The 21,932-nt window shown below is 39.4% G+C and overlaps 1 long non-coding RNA gene across 1 annotated transcript; it reads right to left on the bottom strand.

Moving 5' to 3' along the window:
- Positions 1–12,274: 12,274 nt before the first annotated feature.
- On the bottom strand, positions 12,275–21,901 carry LOC121819822 (uncharacterized). Its single transcript, XR_006060138.2, has 2 exons — positions 21,737–21,901; positions 12,275–21,645 (listed from the first exon to the last, which is right to left on the bottom strand). It is a non-coding gene; the product is annotated as an uncharacterized LOC121819822 (long non-coding RNA).
- Positions 21,902–21,932: the final 31 nt, after the last annotated feature.

The raw sequence follows: 21,932 nt of genomic DNA, 5'->3' as shown, positions 1-21,932 counted from the left end.
TTCTTCCTGGGAAATCTCATGGACAGAGAGGAACCTGACAGGCTACAGTCCATGGGGTCGCAAAAAGAATCAGACGCAACTAAACAACTAAACAAAAGCAGCAAGCTTGCTTTGAGGGTCAGGATAGTTGTTTATGTTCTTTGTGCAGATTTCCAAGAATAAAGACTTCACATCCTCCTTAGTTGTTCATTCTGACATTTCATTACTTTGGCATAAAATTTATTTTCCTTGAAGCCAATTAAACTCTTCAGTAGTTTGTTAAATTCAGTTCTTGATCTGATGTCACAATAGAAAACTGTTCACTATTCTTATAAAAAAAACATTTAATACAATTGTTTATTCAAATGTAGCAAGCTTTACCTTCTCTAGGCTAAATGATCCCAAATTCATTTATCTTTCTCTGTTTTTTGTTGCCTTAGCCATTTTTTTGCTAGTCTCAGAACAATCTACTTTAAAATATGAATTACTTTTTGTATCATCGCATCATATGAGTTGTTTTGAAATTTGTGTTACATGTGTAGCAATCTAACTTTGTGCAAATGATGTGAGAAAGATGATATAGTATTTAATATATTATGTTTCTGTGAAAATTTGTGACAGAGCTCATCACATAAGCATAGATTTATTATATATATATCAACTGCAAATACATATATTTACAGGGGACGTGGTTGACACATGTATCTATCTTATATATTTATTTCTTGTTGTAGCACAGAAAAGCCACCATTTAGATAATATAATTCCCCAAACATCAGCATTATTATAGGTTACAGATAGACTAGAATAGAACCAAATAGAACTGAATAGAATAGAATAGATATATAATTAGGAAAATAGGTAGAATCTGCAGGGGGATGCCACTCCAGTACTCTTGCCTGGAAAATCCCATGGATGGAGGAGCCTGGTAGGCTGCAGTCCATGGGGTTGCTAGGAGTCGGACACGACTGAGCACCTTCACTTTCACTTTCATGCACTGGAGAGGGAAATGGCAACCCACTCCAGTGTTCTTGCCTGGAGAATCGCAGGGATGGGGGAGCCTGGTGAGCTGCCGTCTATGGGGTCGCACAGAGTCGGACACGATTGAAGTGGCTTAGCAGCAGCAGCAGCAGCAGCTGCAGGGGGATGTCACTCCAGTGTTCTTGCCTGGAGAATCCCAGGGACGGCAGAGCCTGGTGGGCTGCCCTCTATGGGGTCGCACAGAGTTGGACACGTCTGAAGCGACTTAGTAGCAGCTAACCAGGGGGATGTAGGTTACTATAACTCTATTTCAAGATGAAAGATGTATTGAATGAACGAGTCTTGGACAAGAACCCAGGATATACCTAGATTCAGTCTTACCCTTACAAAGACTCTTTTCACTGTGATAATTAATATAAAGATAATTATATAAAGAAGCACTTTAAAAGTAGGTATCATTTTCCTTGAACAAGACTAAAAATGCACTTTATAAATTATAATGCATTTATAACAAAATCCACAAATTTCTAACATTGCTTTAATATCTTCTATCAAAAAAACTAATTAACAGAAATACCAATAAAATACATAAGCATCAGTTTCTCCATAAATTCTGATTGTTGTGATGATTACATCAGAAATTATATGCAATGTCCAAGGTATACAGTAGATGATGAATAAAGGCAGGTATTTTTATTAGCTCTAAGTAAAATTCATGACTAAGCATGCATGGTTCAACAGAGGACACCACACAGCAATCGATGATAGTTGACTAGCACAGACGGGAAGGTGGCTCTGTCCACACATTCTAGTCATTCATTGTCCAGCAACAACAAGTGTGGGCCAGGAAAATCTTTCCTTTGAACAACAGTGGATGCCAAGATTCTAACCGTTCAATACAATCTCTCAAAAAGAAACATTTGGTGGCCTTTAAATAGAAAGTATGATGCCAAAAGAATGCTTTTGGTTCCATATTTTTTAATCTCCAAATTACAAACAGTGGTGTTGAAAAATGTTTCTTGACTGAAAGATATATCATATTCATTAGGGAGCCAAAGTCAATCCTGAAATATGTTAATATTGTTATATCCTAATGATGGGGCTGAGGGTGACAAAAAAATAATCTAAAGCCCTTAGGAAACAAACTTTTTTGTGTGTATGACACAGATGGTTGGAATAAATTATGGGACTCAATAAAAAGCAGTTTAATTTACTTAGTTTTAAAATCCATTTGGACACTTATCAAAGATCACATTGTGAAATGTATTTGTGCTACTTGGAAGAGTCATGCTGATCAGTCTCCCTCAACTTCCATCTCTCATATCAAAAAAAAAAAAAAAAAGAAAATAATAGGACAATATTTAAAAGAAAATCTTTTAACTGAAGTCTAAAACAAGATAGCTAAGTTTATGAGTTCACCAATGACTAACCTTAAACAACTAATCTAAAACATATACTGACTGATAAAATACATCTATATACGCACAGACACATGTCACATACAATGGCACAAACATGTAATAACTAGTGCTTCTAAAAGGGAGTTAAAACACGTAAGGAGTAATAATTCTGCCTATGACACAAACTGCTGTTAGGTAGGAAGAAATTTTCCCCTCTCCTCCTAGGTTCTTCTGGATGCCTTAAGAATTAAACTGATATGAGACAGATTAATAAGAGAAAACCAAACAAAAATTTTGTAACATGTATACATGGGAGAGACCCAGAGAAACTGAATAACTCTCCCAAATGGCTAAAGCCCTCAACTTAAGCTGCATCTTCAACTAAGGACAAAGGAGGATGTTGAGGGTAAGGGCGTCAGTTTTAGGAGGTTACCAGGAAAAGCTTAGTAAGAAAAGTGATTGTGATGCAGATTTAAGTCATTGCTTTCTCCACTGATAAAATAGTTGGTTATCCTCTTCCAGGCACAGAAATAGGCACCCTTAAAATGGGACATTCCTCTTATAAATATGTTTCTTACAAAAGGGCACCTACCTGGTCTTCAAGCCCTTTTCATGTCTGCTGTTTCTCAGAAAATAACCAATTTAAAATAATATGCCAAAGAGACATATTTTGGGGTGGCAAATTCTGCTCTCCAACACTACCAAATAATTGTTCTCTTGCATTCTGCAAATTGGATGCAATTTTTTAAAAAGTATAATCTGATAACATTTTCAATAGATGGAGAAGAAACTATTCAGGATACCCCCCCCCAAAAAAAAAAAACTAATGAAACTTTTTGAATTGTTAAGACATGAAATAAGAAAATGAACAATATTTTCAAATGTACTGAAAAGACTACTCTAGGTACTTTATACATTGACTATATTTATCAAATATTCCCAAGTAAGTTGCTAAGGCAAAAATGAGAACAGGAAACATGTTTCAGAGTAAGCTACTAGCCTGAATTTTCTGTGATTGCCATGCATGATAAATTTCAACTTTTAAATGTTTAACGAAGTAATGGGGCAAGTGCTACTGGAAAAATACACAAACATGCTGATTTTCAACCCATTTATGCATTTGATCAACACATATCTGGGTGCATCTACTTATTTCTAGACACGTTATACAAGCTAAGGATTCAGTGGTTAACAAGACATAGTATCTGCCCTTGAATAATTCTCTCTGATGGGTAAGATAGAAAAATAGATGCACAATATCAACATTAAATGCTAATACAAAATAGGAAAAGAATGAAAAGAGACCATAAGACACTAGTTGTATCCTCCATTCACATGAAATATTTGTGGAGCATATACACTGTGCTGGGCAGTTAGTCCAGACAATGGGGGAACATCAGTAAACAAAACAACCTTATAGAACTTAAGGTAGATGATGAATGGACACATAATTAAAATAAATAGAATACCAGTTTGCAATAAAGTAAGAAAAGAGGTATAGTGAATGGGACAAATGAGAGCTGCAATTTAAATGTGGTAGTCAGAATAGATCTTACCAAAAAGGTGAACTTTACGTAAAAGCTTGAAGCTGATAAGAGGCTAGCTGTTAAAACTGCTGGTAGAATATCACTACAGGCACAGGGAACAGCGAGTAGAAGAGCTGGAGTGAATAAGAACATCAGGAAGTCGGGGAAGAGGAATAAATGAGCTAGATCCCTGATGCCTTACAGGGCACTATGAACTTTACTGAGTAAACTGGGAAGCTATAAAGGTTTTGGAGCAAAAGTCTGACCAAGTATCACTTTAAAATTCAAATAAATCAATGCATTCAATTAATTATGTTGTAATAGGATATCATTCAAATATTCAAATTATTTTGTCTTGTTAGATGAGACTTCCCTGGTGGCTCAGATGGTAAAGCGTCTGCCTACAGTGGTGCGAGAGACCTGGGTTCAGTCCCTGAGTCGGGAAGATCTCCTGAAGAAGGGAATGGCAACCCACTCCAGTATTCTTGCCTGGAAAATCCCATGGACGGAGGAGCCTGGTAGGCTAGAGTCCATAGGGTCGCAAAGAGTCGGACACGACTGAGCGACTTCACTTTCCTTTTCACTTTCACTTTAAGTAGCGTTCACTGTTTGTCAGTTTCTACAAATCGTACTGCCAAGAGATGAAACCTGTCAATCCTAAAGGAAATCAACGCTGAATATTCACTGGAAGGACTGATGCTGAAGCTGAAGCTCCAATACTTTGGCCACCTGATGAGAAAAGCTGACTCATTGCAAAAGACCCTGAAGCTGGGAAAGATCGAAGGCAAGAGAGGAAGGGGACGACAGAGGTCAAGATGCTTGGATGGCATCACTGATTGAATGGATGAGTCTGAGCAAGCTCTGGGAGATGGTGAAGGATAGGGAGGCTTGGTGTGCTGCAATCTATGGGGCTGCAAAGTCGAACATGACTGAGCAACTGAACTGATAGAATGATACAACTTGAAAATTGTAGCCAGGACCATGATATTATAAATCTATTTGCCAGTTTCTATAACTAGTACAAAATTTTAATTCAGGACTATGATATGAATAGTTATTTTCATAGAATGGACTGTAGAACATTATAGATACTTTTGCATGTGTGCTAAGTTGCTTCAGTCATGACTGACTCTGCAACCTTATGGACTGTAGCCCACCAGGCTCCTCTGTCTGTGGGAATCTCCAGGAAAGAATCCTGGAGTGGGTTGCCATGCCCTCCTCCAGGGATCTTCCCAACCCAGGGATCAGACTTATATCTCTTCTGTCTCTTGCATTGGCAGTCAGGTTTTTTTTTTTTTTAATGTAAAATATGAAAATTACAGTGAGCCTAACATGTGCCACGCACCATGGTAGAAGTAAGGAAGGTCTTTCTTTCATGCACACACACAAATTTATAAAAGGTATATGTGCTTATAATGCAACAGAGTTTTTAAAATATATTTTACTTTTTCCTATATTTAACTAATTGTGCTTGCTACTTATCCAAGTATATTTAGGCCATATAATCTCATATGTTCTTTAATATACTGTCAGTGCCCTTCACTGTTGGTAAAATTTAACTGTATCCATTCAATACAGTTATTGATCAGTCATCTTTTGTAGGACATTTATGATGTTATGTTTTTGCTTTTGCATAAACAACTTTGGAATGAGCCATACTTTATGTATATTGTGCATAGAAGTATAACTTTTTTAAATGCACAAATATATCCAAAATCAAGTTGGAACAAAGATAATACACATGTTTAAAATTTTGATGAGGGCATGTTCATTCACTTCAGTCCTGATTGGCTCTTTGCAAACCTGTGGACTGTAGCCCACCAGGCTCCTCTGACCATGGAGCTCTCCAGGCAAGAATACTGAAGTGGGTCACCACGCCCTCCTCCAGGGGATCTTCCTGGCCCTGGAGGAGGGTCAGGGAACCTCCTGCATCACAGGCATATTCCTTACCCTCTGAGCCACCTGGGAGGCCCTAAAATCTGGGTGTGTTTTGCTAAACGGCTCTAACTATATACCATGCAAAATTTTAGTAATTATAGAGTCTTATGGATCCGTTAACTTTCCAACACCTTGACCACTCCTTATATTCTCTTTGCCAGTCTAATGGGTGACAAATCATATCTCATTATCATTTAAATGGAATTTCTTTGACTACTAGTTTGGTTGATATAGTTTCACTTTTCTTTATCATCCACTTGTATTCTTGTGTGTGTGTGTGTGTGAATTGCCCATTATTACCCTTTATTTATACACTTATTACTAGAAATCTTTTCCTCTCAGGTTTTCTGTTTCCTCTGTCACATTTAGAAAGTAATGAAGTGAAGTCGCTCAGTCGTGTCCGACTCTTTGCAACCCCATGAACTGTAGCCTACCAGGCTCCTCCATCCATGGGATTTTCCAGGCAAGAATACTGCAGGGGGTTGCCATTTCCTTCTCCAGGGGACCTTCCTGACCCAGGGATCGAACCTGGGTCTTCTGCATTGCAGGCAGACGCTTTGCCATAATTAATACTAATTTGAACATATTTGTATGTACTATTACTAGGTACTCTTTTAGGCATGGAGGATGATAGGCTAAAACACACTCAAAACTAACAAGGACTTCACACTATAGAGGAAATGGTGATCATGAAAACAAACCAAAGAACAAGAATAGCCTGTCATTCATTATTCAGAAGATTAAAATGGATCTTTACAGTTTCATATTGGAAAGCAGAAAGAGAGTCACTGATTGAGAAGGGTTTGAGCTTTTCTTTCCAGACTTTGATTAAAATCATAGAGATTTTTTTTTTCCCTCCACATATAAGCAATAACATACAATATTTGTTTTTTCTATGTCTGACATTTCATGTAGCACAATGTCCTTCAAGTCCATTTATGTTGTTGCAAATGGCAAACTTTCACACTTTTTTATGGCTGAAAGTGATAGTCACGCAGTCATGTCTGACTCTGCGACTCCATGGACTGTAGTCTGCCAGGCTTCTCTGTTTATGGAATTCTCCAGGCAAGAATATTGGAGTGGGTTGCCATTCTCTTATCCAAGGGATCTTCCCAACCCAACGATTGAACTTGGGTCTCCTGCATTGCAGGCAGATTCTCAACCACATGAGCTACCAGAGTGGCCTGGTAGCTCCCTGGCTACTCATGGCTGAATAGTATTCTATTCTATATATACATATATACTTCACATTTATTCATTCATCTGATGATGGACACTTAAGCCACTACCATATTTGGCTATTGTAAATCAGGCTTCTATGAACATTAGGATACTTATACTTTTTGAATTTGTCTTTTCATTTTCTTCAGATATGTACTCAGGAGTGGAATTTCTGGACGACATGGTAGTCTAGTTCTAAGTTTTTGAGGAACCTCCACACTGCACTCCATATTGGCTGTAATAAGTTACACACCTACCAACACTGTACACGCTTTCCTTTTCTCCATGTCCTCACCAACACACGTTATTTGTGGTCTTTTTGAAGATAACCATTCTGAGAGGTGTGAAGTGATATCTCATTGGGATTTTGATTTTAATTTCTTTGATGATTAGTGATGTTGAGAATCTTTTTATGTGCCTGTTGGCAATCTATATGTGTTCATTCAGCCCTTCTATGCCTTTGGAGCATTCTAGTTTATTTACATTTAAAATAATTACTGATAAGTATATATGTATTACCATTTTCCTAATTGTTTGGGGGTTGTTTATAGCTCTTTATTGTTCCTTTGTTCTTATTTTCTTCTTTTATCTTGTGTCTTGATCACTGTCTTTAACGTTGTTTGTGGATTCTTTTCTCTTTCTTGAGTGTGTATGATAGATTTTTGGTCTGTGGTTAACATGAGATATTTATCCATCTATCTAGATATATAATACATACATATAGTTTTTTTCAGTTGCCCATCTTTTAATTTCAAGTATTTTGACAACCCTGCATTTTTACTCCCCACCCCCTCACTACTACTGTATTTAACATCATCTTTTAGAACTTTTTGTTTTGTGTTCTTAAGCTCTTATTGCAGACATAGATGATTTTATTACTTTTACCTTTCAGTCTTCTTACTAGCTTTATACATGGTGGATTTACTATCTTGACTGTATATTTGCCTTCATGATTTTCATGTTTCTCGGTTTGTTTTTTTCTTTTTCCCTTGGAGAAGTCTCTTTCAACATTTCTTATAAAACTGGTTTGGTGGTACTAAACTCTTTTTCGTTTTTTGTTGTCTGTAACACTTTTGATTTCTTCATCAAATCTGAAAGGAAGCCTTGCCAGGTAGACTATTCTTGGTTGTAGATTTCCCCCCTTGATCACTGTAAATATATTAGACCACTTCATTCTGGCTTGCAGAGTTTCTTCTGAAAAGTTGGTTGATAGCCTTCTGGGAGTTTCCCAGTACAAACCTTGTTGTTATACCCTTGCTGTTTTTAAAAATCTAGCCTCTTCTTAAGTCTTGCTTTTCCATTCTAATTACAATGTGTCTTGGTGGGTCCTCTTTGAGTTGATCCTGTCTGGGACTCTCTGTGCTTCCTGGACCTGGATGCCTGTTTACTTTCCCAGGCTAGGAAGTTTTCAGCTATTATTTTTTACATATCTTCTTTGCCCCTTTATTTCTCTCTCTCTTCTTATGGGGCCGGTATAATGAGAATGTTACTATGTTTTATGTTGTTCTAGAGATCTCTTAAACAGTTGTTTCTTTTCATTCTTTTTTCTTTTTAGCTGCAGTGATTTCCACTCCTCTATCTTCCAGCTCACTAATTTGTTCCTCTATCATTTACTTTTGATTCCTTCTAGTGTATTTTTCATTTCAATTATTGTATTTTTCACCTCTGGTTAGTTCTTTACATTTTCTAACTTTGCTAAAAACCTCTGACTTCTCACTCCATCCATTCTTCTCCTGAGTTCTTTGTTCATTTTCACGATCATTACTTTGAACTCTTTATCAGGTAGACTGCCTATCTGCACTTCACTTAGTTCTTATGGAGTTTAAGCTTGCTCCTCTGTTGCTTCGTTTTGCCTAAGTTGTTGTTTTGATCTCTGTGTATCTGATAAGTTGTTTATGCTTCCTGACCTGGGAAAAGTGGCCTTTTATAGAAGATGTTCTCTGATTCCCAGCAAGCCCTCCCCTCTCTCTGGTCACTAGAACTGCATTTCCAGAGGTATTGCTTCTGCTTGCTGCATGAGTACTTCTGTGGTGGTGGGTTGTGGGTGGCTGCTGTCAGTCTGCTCTCAGTCAGACCAAAGCATTGCTAGGCCCTGCTTTGTGTAGAAGCTCCTGGCCACCCTTTGGTGGGTTCAAGTCATGAGAAGCTGACTGTGGAATCCTGGGACAGGGGGTCCCAGGGTTAGTGCTGTTTTGCTGGCTGGAAGAGCCAGGTTCTAGGGTGAGTGGTTGGAAGATCAGAGTTCCCAAAGGTAGTGTTGGCCTGCTGGTGGGTGGGGTAAGTTCCTGACATGGCTAGTTATGGGTTCTATAGTATTCCAAATTTGGTGCCTGCCTGCTGACGAATAGGGATGGATCCTGGGACAGAATGAATATAACAAACAGAAAAAGACTCACAGATATAGAGAACAAACTAGTAGTTATCAGTGGGGAAAGGAAAGGGGGAGGGGCAAATAGAGGTAGAAGATTAAGAAGTACATAGTACTATGTACTATGAATCACTATGGCATACATCTGTAACTAATATTATAACTTCACTACATGTCCATGGGAAAAAAAAATAGAGATCTGCTTTTTAATTGTTAGAAAATAAATCTGTAACTAATATTATAACTTCACTACATGTCCATGGGGAAAAAAAAATAGAGATCTGTTTTTTAATTGTTAGAAAATAAAAAGTGACAATGATATTGATACATGGTAGAAAACTCACTGTTTTGGTTTCCATGACAATGGTGACTATCAGCCAGGCTAGCATGTGGAGGAAATGACTGAGCCCAGAAATCACTGGCCTTTGTTGATTTTCACACATTCACCCAAGTGAGTATATGAATATGCAATTACACATATACTGCAATCAGAGTGATACTTCAAAATACATACATTTGATCGTGTCATTCCATTGCTTTAAAAAACTTCCATGATTTCTCATTTCTTATAGGATATAATTCAAAATCCTAAACCAAAACTAAAACAGTGCAGGCCATTCTTATTTCTACTGCTTCCCTCTGGGATACTTCCCCACCCCACCCCCCACCCCCACAGCTTCTTGATCTCCAGATATCAGAGTCTTCTTTCCCTTGCAATAGGATAACACTGCTGTTGGAGTCTTTGCAGAGATTACTTTCTCACCTGGAATGCCTTTGATCTCCTCTTTTTTGCCTTCTTAGGGGCTCCCCTGGTGGCTCAGATGGAGCAGAATCTGTCTGCAATGCAGGAGCCCCAGATTTGATCCCTGGGTCAGGATGATCCCCTAGAGAAGGGCATGGCAACCCACTTCAATATTCTTGCCTGGAGAGTTCCATGGACAGAGGAGCCTGGTGGGCTACAGTTCATGGGTCGCAGAGAGTTGGACATGACAGAGCAACCAGTGCTTTCACTTTCAATACTTTTTGCTTTCTTAACTCCTGTTGTCCTTCAGAAATTAGCAGCAAGGTCATTTACTCAAGCTATCCTTCACTGATTTCCCAGTACTTCGGATGTAACAATTCTCTACATTTTTTGATATTGTTATTCATAGTAAATATTATATTTTTGTGTGACTACTTGACAAATGTTCATTTCTCTAACTTATCTGCAAACTGCATGAGCAGAAAATTCATTTCTTTTTTGCTCATCATATCTCTATTTTTTCACTATACCTAGTATATATTAGGCATATAGTTATATGTGATATGAATAAATATATAAACAAATATAGGAATATCTCAGTATATGGAAAAATTATGAGACTTTATTATGTGAGTCAGTTTTTTATGTCCGGACGTGTGGATAACTAAGTACATTTAAATACAATTTGTTTCATCAGTGAAATAATGTACAGCAGTGATAATGCTGCTTAGGTCCCCTGGAAGTGAACCTAACAGAAATGTATACATAGGAAGTTTATTTGTTGGGAAGTGTTACCTGGATAAGGACCTGCTGGAGTGGAGAATGAAGCAGGATGGACAGAGGAAGCTGAATTCTTGGTAATTCCAACACGTGTCTCAGATTATCCCATCAGGGACCTCTGCAGTTGGGATGGCCAAAGATATCTTGAACTGAGGCAAGTGCCAAACCTTTATGGCCCTACATCAGTTATTGGATGTGTATTACCATTGGAAAAGACCCTGGTGCTGGGAAAGATTGAAGGCAGGGGGAGAAGGGGACAACAGAGGATGAGATGGTTGGATGGCATCACTGAGTCAATGGAGATGAGTTTGGGTAAACTCCAGGAGTTGGTGATGGTCAGGGAGGCCTGGCATGCTGCAGTCCATGGGGTCACAAAGAGTCGGACATGACTGAGCGACTGAAATGAACTGAACTGAACCAGAGAAAGAGGTAGGATTCTCAGGTGAATTAGTCTCTTTAGCCAGGGGCAGTTTCCAGAGTGACTCAGCACAGAGCTGTCAACCACCAGTAAGCCCAGAATGAATACCTTAGTCTTAACTTGCAGGGAAGGGTGGGAACCTATGAGGCACATGAGATGTCCATTGCAGGCAACCAAAATAACAGTGAATAATTTCAGCAAGGTTCTGTCTCAATCCCAAATATAAACATACTTAAAACTACAAAAGAGTAAACTCTCAGCAAGAAAACCAAGAGACAGCTTTTTAACTGCCAGCTGCTGGAATTATGGTAAATTTTGATTGTGAGAGAGAAGCAACAAGCAAGAAGAAAAGGCTTTGCAGTAATGAGAGAAATTCAGGGACTATTCATTCTAGAGGATATTTTTTCCCTACTTTAAGTCAGCTAAGTCTATAAACCTCCTACTCACACTGCATTTTACCCTAAATCATTCATAGTCAATCATACTCCAATGGTGTATTTCCAGAACATGAGCATTGGAGAACATATCTTTAAATACTTAATGTGTAACATTGCATGGCATTTTGCAATTTACAAAATACTATCATATACATTGTCATTTAACTCTCGTAATAACCCCATTCATTTAAAACACTTACTCAAAATCATTGTGTGACAGTATGAGTTTCTGAACCAGTGGCTTAATTTTTGTGATGACAACAAAATTGTCTTTATTATACACTGAGGTGTCACTAATGCCGACCTCAGTGTCTGAAACAGTAGCATTCGATAAGTAATCACTGAATAAATTTCTGACAGGGATTTATGTTTTCTCTGTTATCTGTGATTTTTTATGCCATTACATGATATATATGTATATATGTAGCACCCGCATGTATGTGTATGCACAAGCAGTTTTGTATAGAATACATGATACATGTAGTTGAATAAATTATACCATGTTTATTCCATAAAATAGGGCTGATATTCACTCCAGTATCCTTGCCTGGAGAATCCCATGGACAGAAGAAGCTGGCAGGCTACAGTCTATGGGGTCACAAGAGTTGGACAAGACTGAGCAACTAATAAGCACACACACACATACATATGTATTTAGATACATAATTACATTTTTTGAGCAGGTATATTAGAAATATTTGAATCCACTGATTTTCAGTTGTTATTCTCTTGGTAAATTTGGATAAGAGTTAATCTGGCTTTAGAAAATCAGAAGGGGAAGAAAAGTTTTATGATAAATCAAAGTCTCTAACGTTTGGGAGAAAATCACTCTCCAAAGAATTTTTTTTTAAATTGGAGGCTAATTACTTTATAATATTGTGGGGTTTTTTTGCGATACATTCATATGAGTCAGCCTTGGGTGTACATGTGTTCCCCATCCTGACCCTCCTTCCCACCTCACTCCCCATCCCATCCCTCAGGGTCATCCCAGTGCACCAGCCCTGAGCACACTTCCTCATGCATAGAACCTGGACTGGCAATCTATTTCATATGATGACATATGATAATATACATGTTTCAATGCTATTTTTGCAAATCATCCCATCCTTGCCTTCTCCCACAGAGTCCAAAAGTCTGTCTTTTACATCTGGGTCTCTTTTGCTCTCTTGCATATAGGGTCATTGTTACCATCTTTCTAAATTCCATATATATGCATTAATATACAATACAGTGCTTTTCTTTCTGACTTACTTCACTCTGTATAATAGCCTCCAGTTTCATCCACCTCATTAGAACTAATTCAAATGCATTATTTTTAATAGCTGAGTGATATTCCATTGTGTATATGTACCACAGCTTTCTTATCCATTCGTCTGCTGATGGACATCTAGGTTGATTCCATGTCCTGGCTATTATAAACAGTACTGTGATGAACATTGGGGTACACGTGTCTCTTTCAATTCTGGTTTCCTCTGTGTGTATGCCCAGCAGTGGGATTGCTGGGTTGTATGGCAGTTCTATTTCCAGTTTTTTTTTAAGGAATCTCCACACTGTTCTCCATAGTGGCTGTACTAGTTTGCATTCCCACCAGCAGTGTAAGAGGGTTCCCTTTCCTCCACAACCTCTCCAGCATTTATTGTTTGTAGACTTTTTGATAGCAGCCATTCTGACTGGCGTGAGATGGTACCTCATTGTGGTTTTGATCTGCATTTCTCTGATAATGAGTGATGTTGAGCATCTTTTCAAGTGTTTGTTAGCCATTTGTATGTCTTCTTTGGAGAAATGTCTGTTTAGCTCTTTGGCTCATTTTTTGATTGGGTCGTTTATTTTTCTGGAATTGAGCTGCAGGAGTTGCTTGTATATTTTTGAGATTAATTCCTTGTCCGTTGCTTCATTTGCTATTATTTTCTCCCCATTCTGAAGGCTGTCTTTTCATTTTGCTTATAGTTTCCTTCGTTGTGCAAAAGCTTTTAAGTTTAATTAGGTCCCATTTGTTTATTTTTGCTTTTATTTCCATTACTCTGGGAGGTGGGTCATAGAAAATCCTGTTATGATTCATGTCACAGAGTGTTTTGCCTATGTTTTCCTCTAGGAGTGTGCACTTGAGAAAAAAGGTGAAATTCATTGTTTTGGGGTGAAATGTCCTATAGAGATCAATTAGGTCTAATTGGTCCATTGTATCATTTAAATTTGTGTTTTCTTGCTAATTTTCAGTTTAGTTAATCTATCCATAGGTGTGAGTGGGGTATGAAAGTCTCCCACTATTGTTGTGTTACTGTTAATTTTCCCTTTCATACTTGTTAGCCTTTGCCTTACATATTGCAGTGCTCCTATGTTGGGTGCATATATATTTATAAGTTATATCTTCTTCTTGGATTGATCCTTTGATCATTATGTAGTGTCCTTCTTTGTCTCTTTTCATGTTCTTTATTCCAAAGTCTATTTTATCTGATATGAGTATTGCTACTCCTGCTTTCTTCTGGTCTCATTTGTGTGAAATATCTTTTTCCAGTCCTCCGCTTTCAGTCAGTATGTGTCCCTAGGTTTGAGGTGGGTCTCTTGTAGCCAGAATATATAGAGGTCTTGTTTTTGTATCCATTCAGCCAGTCTTTGTCTTTTGGTTGGGGCATTCAACCCATTTACATTTAAAGTAATTATTGATAAGTATGATCCCGTTGCCATTTACTTTGTTGTTTTGTGTTTGTGTTTATAAACCTTTTTGTGTTTCCTGTCTAGAGAAGATCCTTTAGCATTTGTTAAAGAGCTGGTTTGGTGGTACTGAATTCTCTCAGCTTTTGCTTCTGTAAAGTTTTTTATTTCTCCTTCATGTTTGAATGAGATCTTTGCTGGGTACAGTAATCTGGGCTGTAGCTTATTTTCTTTCATCACTTTAAGTATATCTTGCCATTCCCTCCTGGCCTGAAGAATTTCTATTGAAAGATCAGCTGTTATCTTTATGGGAATCCCCTTGTGTGTTATTTGTTGTTTTTCCCTTGCTGCTTTTAATATTTGTTCTTTGTGTTTGATCTTTGTTAATTTGATTAATATGTGTCTTGGGTGTTTCACCTTGGGTTTATCCTGTTTGGAACTCTCTGGGTTTCTTGGACTTGGGTGATTATTTCCTTCCCCATTTTAGGGAAGTTTTCAACTATTATCTGATCAAGTATTTCCTCATGGCTTTTTTTTTTTTGTCTTCTTTTTCTGGAACTCCTATGATTCAAATGTTGGGGCATTTAACATTGTCCCAGAGGTCTCTGAAGTTGTCCTCATTTCTTTTCTTTTCTTTTTTTTTCCTCTCTGCTTAATTTATTTCCACCATTCTATCTTCCACCTCACTTATCCTATCTTCTGCCTCATTTATTCTACTGTTGGTTCCCTCTAGAGAGCCTTTGATCTCATTTATTGCATTGTTCATTATTGACTGACTCTTTTTTATTTCTTCTAGGTCCTTGTTAAACTCTTCTTGCATCTTCTCAATCCTTGTCTCCCTATTATTTATCTGTAACTCCATTTTGTTTTCAAAATTTTGCATCATTTTTACTATCTTTATTTTGAATTCTTTTTCGTTTAGACTCCCTATCTCTTCCTTTTTTGTTTGGTTTGGTGGGCTTTTATCATGTTCCTTTACCTGCTGAATATTTCTCTGCCTTTTCATCTTGTTTAGGTTGCTGTGTTTGGGGTGGCCTTTCTGTATGCTGGAAGTTTGTGTGGAGTTTCCTCACTGTGAGTGGGGTTGGATGAGTGGCTTGTCAAGGTTTCCTGGTTAGGAAAGCCTGCGTCGGTGTTCTGGTGGGTGGAGCTGGATCTCTTCTCTCTCTGGAGTGCAATGAAGTGTCCAGTAGTGAGTTTTAAGGTGTCTATGGGTTTGGTGTGACTTTTGGCTGCCAGTATTTTTGTGCTCAGGGTTATGTTCCTGTGTTGTTGGAGAATTAGCTTGGTATATCTTGCTCTGAAACTTGTTGGCTCTTGGGTGGAGCTTGGTTTCAATGTAGGTATGGAGGCTTTTGGATGAGCTTTTGTTGATTAATGTTCCCTGGAGTCAGGAGTTTTCTGGTGTTCTCAAGTTTTGGATTAAGGCCTTCTGCCTCTGACTTTCAGTCTTATTCTTATAGTAGCCTCAAGACTTCTCCATCCATACAGCTCTGATGATAAAACATCTAGGTTAATGGTGAAAAGATTCTCTACAGTGAGGGACACCCAGAGAGGTTCACAGAGTTACACAGAGAAGAGAAGAGGGAGGAAGGAGATAGAGGTGACCAGGAGGAGAAGAGAGAGAATCAAAAGGGGAGAGAGAAGTCTAGCCAGTAATCAATTCCCTATTTGCTCTCCACAGTCTGGAACACTCAGAGAGGTTCATGGAGTTCCACAGAGAAGAGAAGAGGGAGGAAGGAGATAGAGGTGACCAGGAGGAGAAGAGGGGGAATCAAAAGGGGAGAGAGAAGTCTAGCCAGTAATCAATTCCCTATTTGCTCTCCACAGTCTGGAACACTCAGAGAGGTTCACGGAGTTCCATAGAGAAGAGAAGAGGGAGGAGGGAGATAGAGGTGAACAGGAGGAGAAGAGGCGGAGTCAAAAGAAGAGAGACAAACTAGCCTCTGATCAGTTCCCTAAGTTTTCTCCACAGCCCAGAACTTCCAAAGAGATTCACAGAGTTAAGTAGAGAAGAGAAGGGAGAGGGAAGAGATAGAGGTGACCTGGGGGGGAAAAACGAGAGTCAAAAAGGGAGAGAGCAATCAAGCCAATAATCACACTCCTAAGTGAAAATGGGTACTGAAGATTGGATTGTTAAAGGTACAGACTTGATAACAAATACCAAAAAGCAAAGATTAAAAATCTAGAGTAGAGGTTAGACTCTCAAAAATACAATATTAAAAAAAAATCGCAATAGTTATATAAAAAAATGAAATTTGCTTTAAAAATAGGGTCTTTTTTTCCAAGGTAAAGTAGGTTTTAAAAATGAAAATTAAAGGAGTAATAAATAACTTAAAAATAAAAAGAATTTTTAAAAATTAAAAAATGATAATAGTCAAATATATCTAGGAATTTCTCTGGCACTGTTGAGGGCAGTGTGTGGTCAGTTCAGTTTCAGGTTTTACTTCTTCTCAAGGTCTATAGGTCCCTTTCAATGTAGCCAGTGCTAACTTCAGGGTTTTACTCTGTTGCCCCTGTCACTTCCAAAGCCGTTCCCTCTTTGTTTATTTTGGCTTCCTCTGTTTGCAAGTCACTTCAGTATCTAACTTCTGCCCTGACACAAGGGGGTGAAGGTGGTCATTTATTTAGGCTCACTTGTTCTATTGTGCTGCAGGGAGGGAGGAACACTGCAAACAAATATCATTGGTGTGTGTGGGGAGTGCTCACAGTGTCTGGGCCACACTGGGTTTGCTCCCGCTCACGGCATGTGTGCTTTCCCAGTCTACACTGCTCAGGCTCCAGGTTGCTCTGCAGCGGAACTGTCTAAGGTGGGCCCTGGGTTGCGTGCACTTCTAGATCTACACCATTCATTTTCAGGTTCTCAGGTACTCCACAAAGGCACAGACTTCAGCTGGGCCTGAGTTTTGTGCCCTTCCCAGGTCCGAGCAGCTCAGGCAGCCAGGTGCTTGGCAAGCGCACTCTTCCCAGCTGGATGGTGCGTCTTATCACCTCCCTGGTCCCAGCCTCTTCGTTTCCTGGCTGTGCAGCGGGAGCACTGTCTCAGGTGTGCCGTGTGTCTCTTCTGGGGTGCTGATCTCCAGCTGCGACCCTCCTGATGGATGTCAACCGTTCAGGATCTCAGCAAGACTTGGTTGGCAACTGGGAGCCTCACAGTTTGGTAGGGGATGCTGTCTCTGGGGCCAAGTTCACCCCTTTCCTTTCGGCTTTGGCTGTCGCCCACCTGCCTCCCTGCCTCTGGCGGGGGATGGGCCGGTCTGCAGCCAGCTGACTCTCCTTTGGTATTGGCTCAGTTCTTTGTTCTGTGAGCGCAGCAGTGTCTTAGGTTAGAGCTTTCCATGGGAAAGTTCTCTCTCTCTTTTTCCTCTCTGGCTATCCCACAGTTTGGGTTGCTATCTCATGTTAGCTCCCTCAGATTGCCCTCAGGGATTCAGGCCCAGTCCTTACCCTAAGCAATGCAGCCAGCACCTCCCTGTTCAGCCCCCACTTGCTGGTGGCAGACACAAGCGTCTGGGCTACTTCTCCGCTGGGAGTTGCAGTTAGGCATAAAATCTGTGGGTTTTATTTATTTTTTCCTCTTAGTTATGTTGCCCTCTGAGATTCCAAAATTCCCCACAGACCCACTGGTGAGAGGGTTTCCTGGTGTTTGGAAACTTCTCTTTTAAGACTCCCTCCCTGGGACGTGTCTCCATCCCTAACTCTTCTGTCTCTCTTTTTATCTTCTATATTTTGTCTTACCTCCTTTTGAAGACAATGGGCTGCCTTTCTGGGTGCCTGGTGTCCTCCCCGTGTTCAGTTGTTTTGTGGTATTTGCTCGGCGTTCAAATGATCTTTTGATGAATTTGTGGGGGAGAAAGTGGTCTCCCCGTCCTATTTCTCTGCCATCTTGGGACCGTCCCCCCAAAGAATGTTTTAAAAATTGCTTAATTTTTGAGTAAAGCAGGGACATAAAAGCACGTGGAAATCTACATGTTTATTGTGTTTCTAAGTTTGTGGTACTGAATAACTTTCCAGAAATGAAAGATGACTCATAAGCCTTCCGTCTATAGTAATAATAGTAATATTAAATTATGTAATGTAAATTGTTAGGCTGAGATGCATTTTGGTAAATTTGCACCTTATTAGATGAGCTGTCTCACCAAAGCCTACAAAAAAATTACTGTGGAACACCTGATATTTGACTGTGTTTCCAGATGGAGGGACAGCTTGACAAATGCCATCATAATTTACAACTTTAAAAAAGTGTACTGTGAATGCATTTGCAGTAAGCTTCAAACAGCTTGGATTATTTACAGGTACAACTGTGTTTAATGTGGAATTTCAATGGATTTAAAATATTATTAGATTCAATCACTGATCATGGAGTATAGGTGTGGCATATGAGCAATGTGATTATATGCCTTAATTAAATATCTCAGAATAGAATACATCTGTTTGGTAAGGTTGAGGAAATGGTAAAATAACATTTAAATTTTATATTTGATTATTGAGTATCACTGAAGAATCTCTCATCTTTGGAAAGATAGCATATTTGGGGCTTATCCTGTATAGTGGTTTAGGAGAATAATAGTCACATAAAATAAAAATGGAAATACAGTTCTAACTCTTACGGATAACTTGGACACTTATACCTGTAAAACAACCAAAAAAGAAGTATGGATTGCTAATTGATAAGATCTGTATTAGTGTGCAACCTAAAAGAACACTTAAATCTATATCTCTGTGGTCAGGAAATTGACTATTGAAACTTTCTGGTTAACCTGGAGAAGGAATCATATGTATTACAATTATATATATGTCATATGTGTATATATGCACACGTGTGTAAATCCTCTTTCTCTCTTTCTAAATATATGTACAATATATGTATGTATGGGCTCAGTGGTAAAGAATCTGCACCAACGCAGAAGATGCCGGTGATGCAGTTTCGATCCCTGTGTTGGGAAGATCCCCTGGAGAAGTAAATGGCAACCCACTCCAGTATTCTTGCCTGGAGAATCCCATGGACAGAGGAGCCTGGTGGGCTACAGTTTGTAGGGTTGCAAAGAGTTGGACATGACTGAACTTGCACCACTACTATCCATATGCATGTATACGTTAAAAAAAATCTCCAAGAAAGAGGATATAGATGATCTGGTGGTAAGTAGAGTATGATTGTAGGAAGATGAAAGAAACCTGACTTTGGAAAATTACTCCAGGAAAAAGAAAGCAGTTTGACACATTTTAACTAGAAAGTCATTGATAAGTACTATGATTTTACTTCCCAGGAATAAGTAGAACATTGAGAAGAATACATGGTAAAGTGAAACTACAGTTTCTGAAACAAACTGCTTAGTGTGTAAATCTACTTCAGGATCTACTGAGTTCATTCAGTCACTCAGTATTTCTCTCGTATGTTTCAGTCCTGGCCTAGAAACTGAATATTCAGTAAGCGACCAAGCCAGATATGGACCCTCACTTCCTGGTGCTTACATTCATAAATAGATGCCCCATATATTAAATCACACTCAAATAAATAGGCAAATAAAATCTGACAGGGCTATGGGGCTTCCTTTGTAGCTCAGTCGGTAAAGAATCTGCTGCAGTGCAGGAGACCTGGGTTCGATCCCTGGGTCGGGAAGATCCCCTGGAGAAGGAAATGGCAACCTACTCCAGTATCCTTGCCTGGAAAATCTCATGGACAGAAGAGTCTGGTGGGCTGCAGTCCATGGGGTCATAAAGAGTCAGGCATGACTGGGCAACTAACACTTACTTACTTACTTATGGAGAAAAAAATAGGGTACCGTGAAAGGATAGCAGAGACAGGGTGGGTCTAATTTGGTTGGCGGTGGGAATGGGTCAGGGAAGGTTTCTTTGAGATCTAAAGTACCAGTGGGATGGAGGATATGTACAAAGGGAGAAAACTGGTAGAAGAACCTAAGATTACTTTGTAACTGGAACACAGTGACTCTTGGCAAGAGAAGCCCTAGGGTGAAGCGGCAGAAGAGGGGAAGGGCTGGTTATTCAGAGGTCACTATTAAGTTTGTATTTTCTTCTGAGTGTAGTGAGAGTCACTGAAAGATTTATTCTGTGTGTGTGTTTTATGAGCCAATTAGTACTTTTAAAAGCTTAATCTGCAGTGAAAAGGAGTAAGAATAGAAGTTGGTGGCTCTTGGTGGGTTCAGTGAACACGGAGAAATGAAGAAATGTTCCAAGATGTATTTAACAGGTTGAATTCTGAGAGCTTGGGGATGCTCATTAAATATGGGAGAAAAGGGGAGTCAAGAAAGATTTCAAGGTTTCTGTGTAACTTTCTACCTTCTCTTAATACACTATTTAAGAAAAATGTACCCATCTCCTAGTAAATTCCAGGTTCTGGAAGGTAATCTGATGGTTTGTTTAAAGAAATCTTCCCACTCACTCATGACAGTGAGCACTCAGACACCATTAATTCTGCCCTAATCCTTCTTTTACCTTCCAGGCAGGCATCTCAGTCTCCTATTAGTTTGCTCATTTCCTTACTCTGAGTAACTTCCCATGATAGTGATGTTTCTTCTTGAAGACTATAGCCAGAGCACCTAACATAGTGTTTGGTAATGAAAATGTTCAATAAATATTTATTGAATGAAATGATGAACTAATGAAAGAATAATGATGAAGAGGAAATACTAGCACCCAAGGTGGTCACTGTCTAGCTAAGAGAACTAAGAAGTGTGATAAAATCCTTAACAGAAGTAAGCAAGACGTGTTTCAGGAGAAGAGAAGACGACTGAGGGAGACATCGGGAATACAGATATACTCAGAGGTGAGGAGAATATTTTCTGGATTGAAACCATCTCCAAATGAAATAGCTCCCTCCCCAGCAAGCTCTAAAACAAAACTTAAAGAACAACTCTTGACAAAAGCTTCACGTTTTAGATTTTTTTTTTTTAAGGCTATTAGAATGGATTGTCCTGCAAATATACAACCTTGATTCTGTACCACCTACAGGACTTACTGCTTGCAGCTTCTGATTGTAGAAATTTTTGCTCACCTCTATTCCTGGCCCCTCTTCTCCTCGACCCGCCTCGCCTCCGCCCCTAGGGACCGTCCATTTTCAGAAAACTCTTGCCCTTGCCAGTTCCCGCCTATTTGCTGAATGCACGGGGGAACATTTACTACCTTATCCCTGAGGAATTCTGAAGATGCAGTTGCCAAAAGACAATGTTTCTGCACCTCGCAGGGCTCCTGCGGAAGGAAAGAAAAGGAATAATTTGTTACTTAGGGCGCCGATTGTTTTTACCTTTAATCCTGCGGCTCTCTCACGTTTAGCCCCCACCTACTGCCTCGAACAGTTATAGAGCAAAGGCCAGTCCCGAACGCCAGTGCGCTCTCTCCCTCCCTTCCGGCTGCGAGTAGCAGGAAAACAAGCTGCTAGGTGGAGAGGCGGAGGCGGGAGCCGGGGCCGGGCTCCAGTCCGCAGCTCTGCCCGCTGTGCGGGGCTAGAGGAGCCGCAGGGCCCCGCGCGCAGCCCC

The sequence above is a fragment of the Ovis aries genome, chromosome 1 (genome assembly GCF_016772045.2).
Source record: "Ovis aries strain OAR_USU_Benz2616 breed Rambouillet chromosome 1, ARS-UI_Ramb_v3.0, whole genome shotgun sequence".
NCBI lineage: Eukaryota > Metazoa > Chordata > Mammalia > Artiodactyla > Bovidae > Ovis > Ovis aries.
This window is presented reverse-complemented; position numbering and strand designations above follow the sequence as displayed.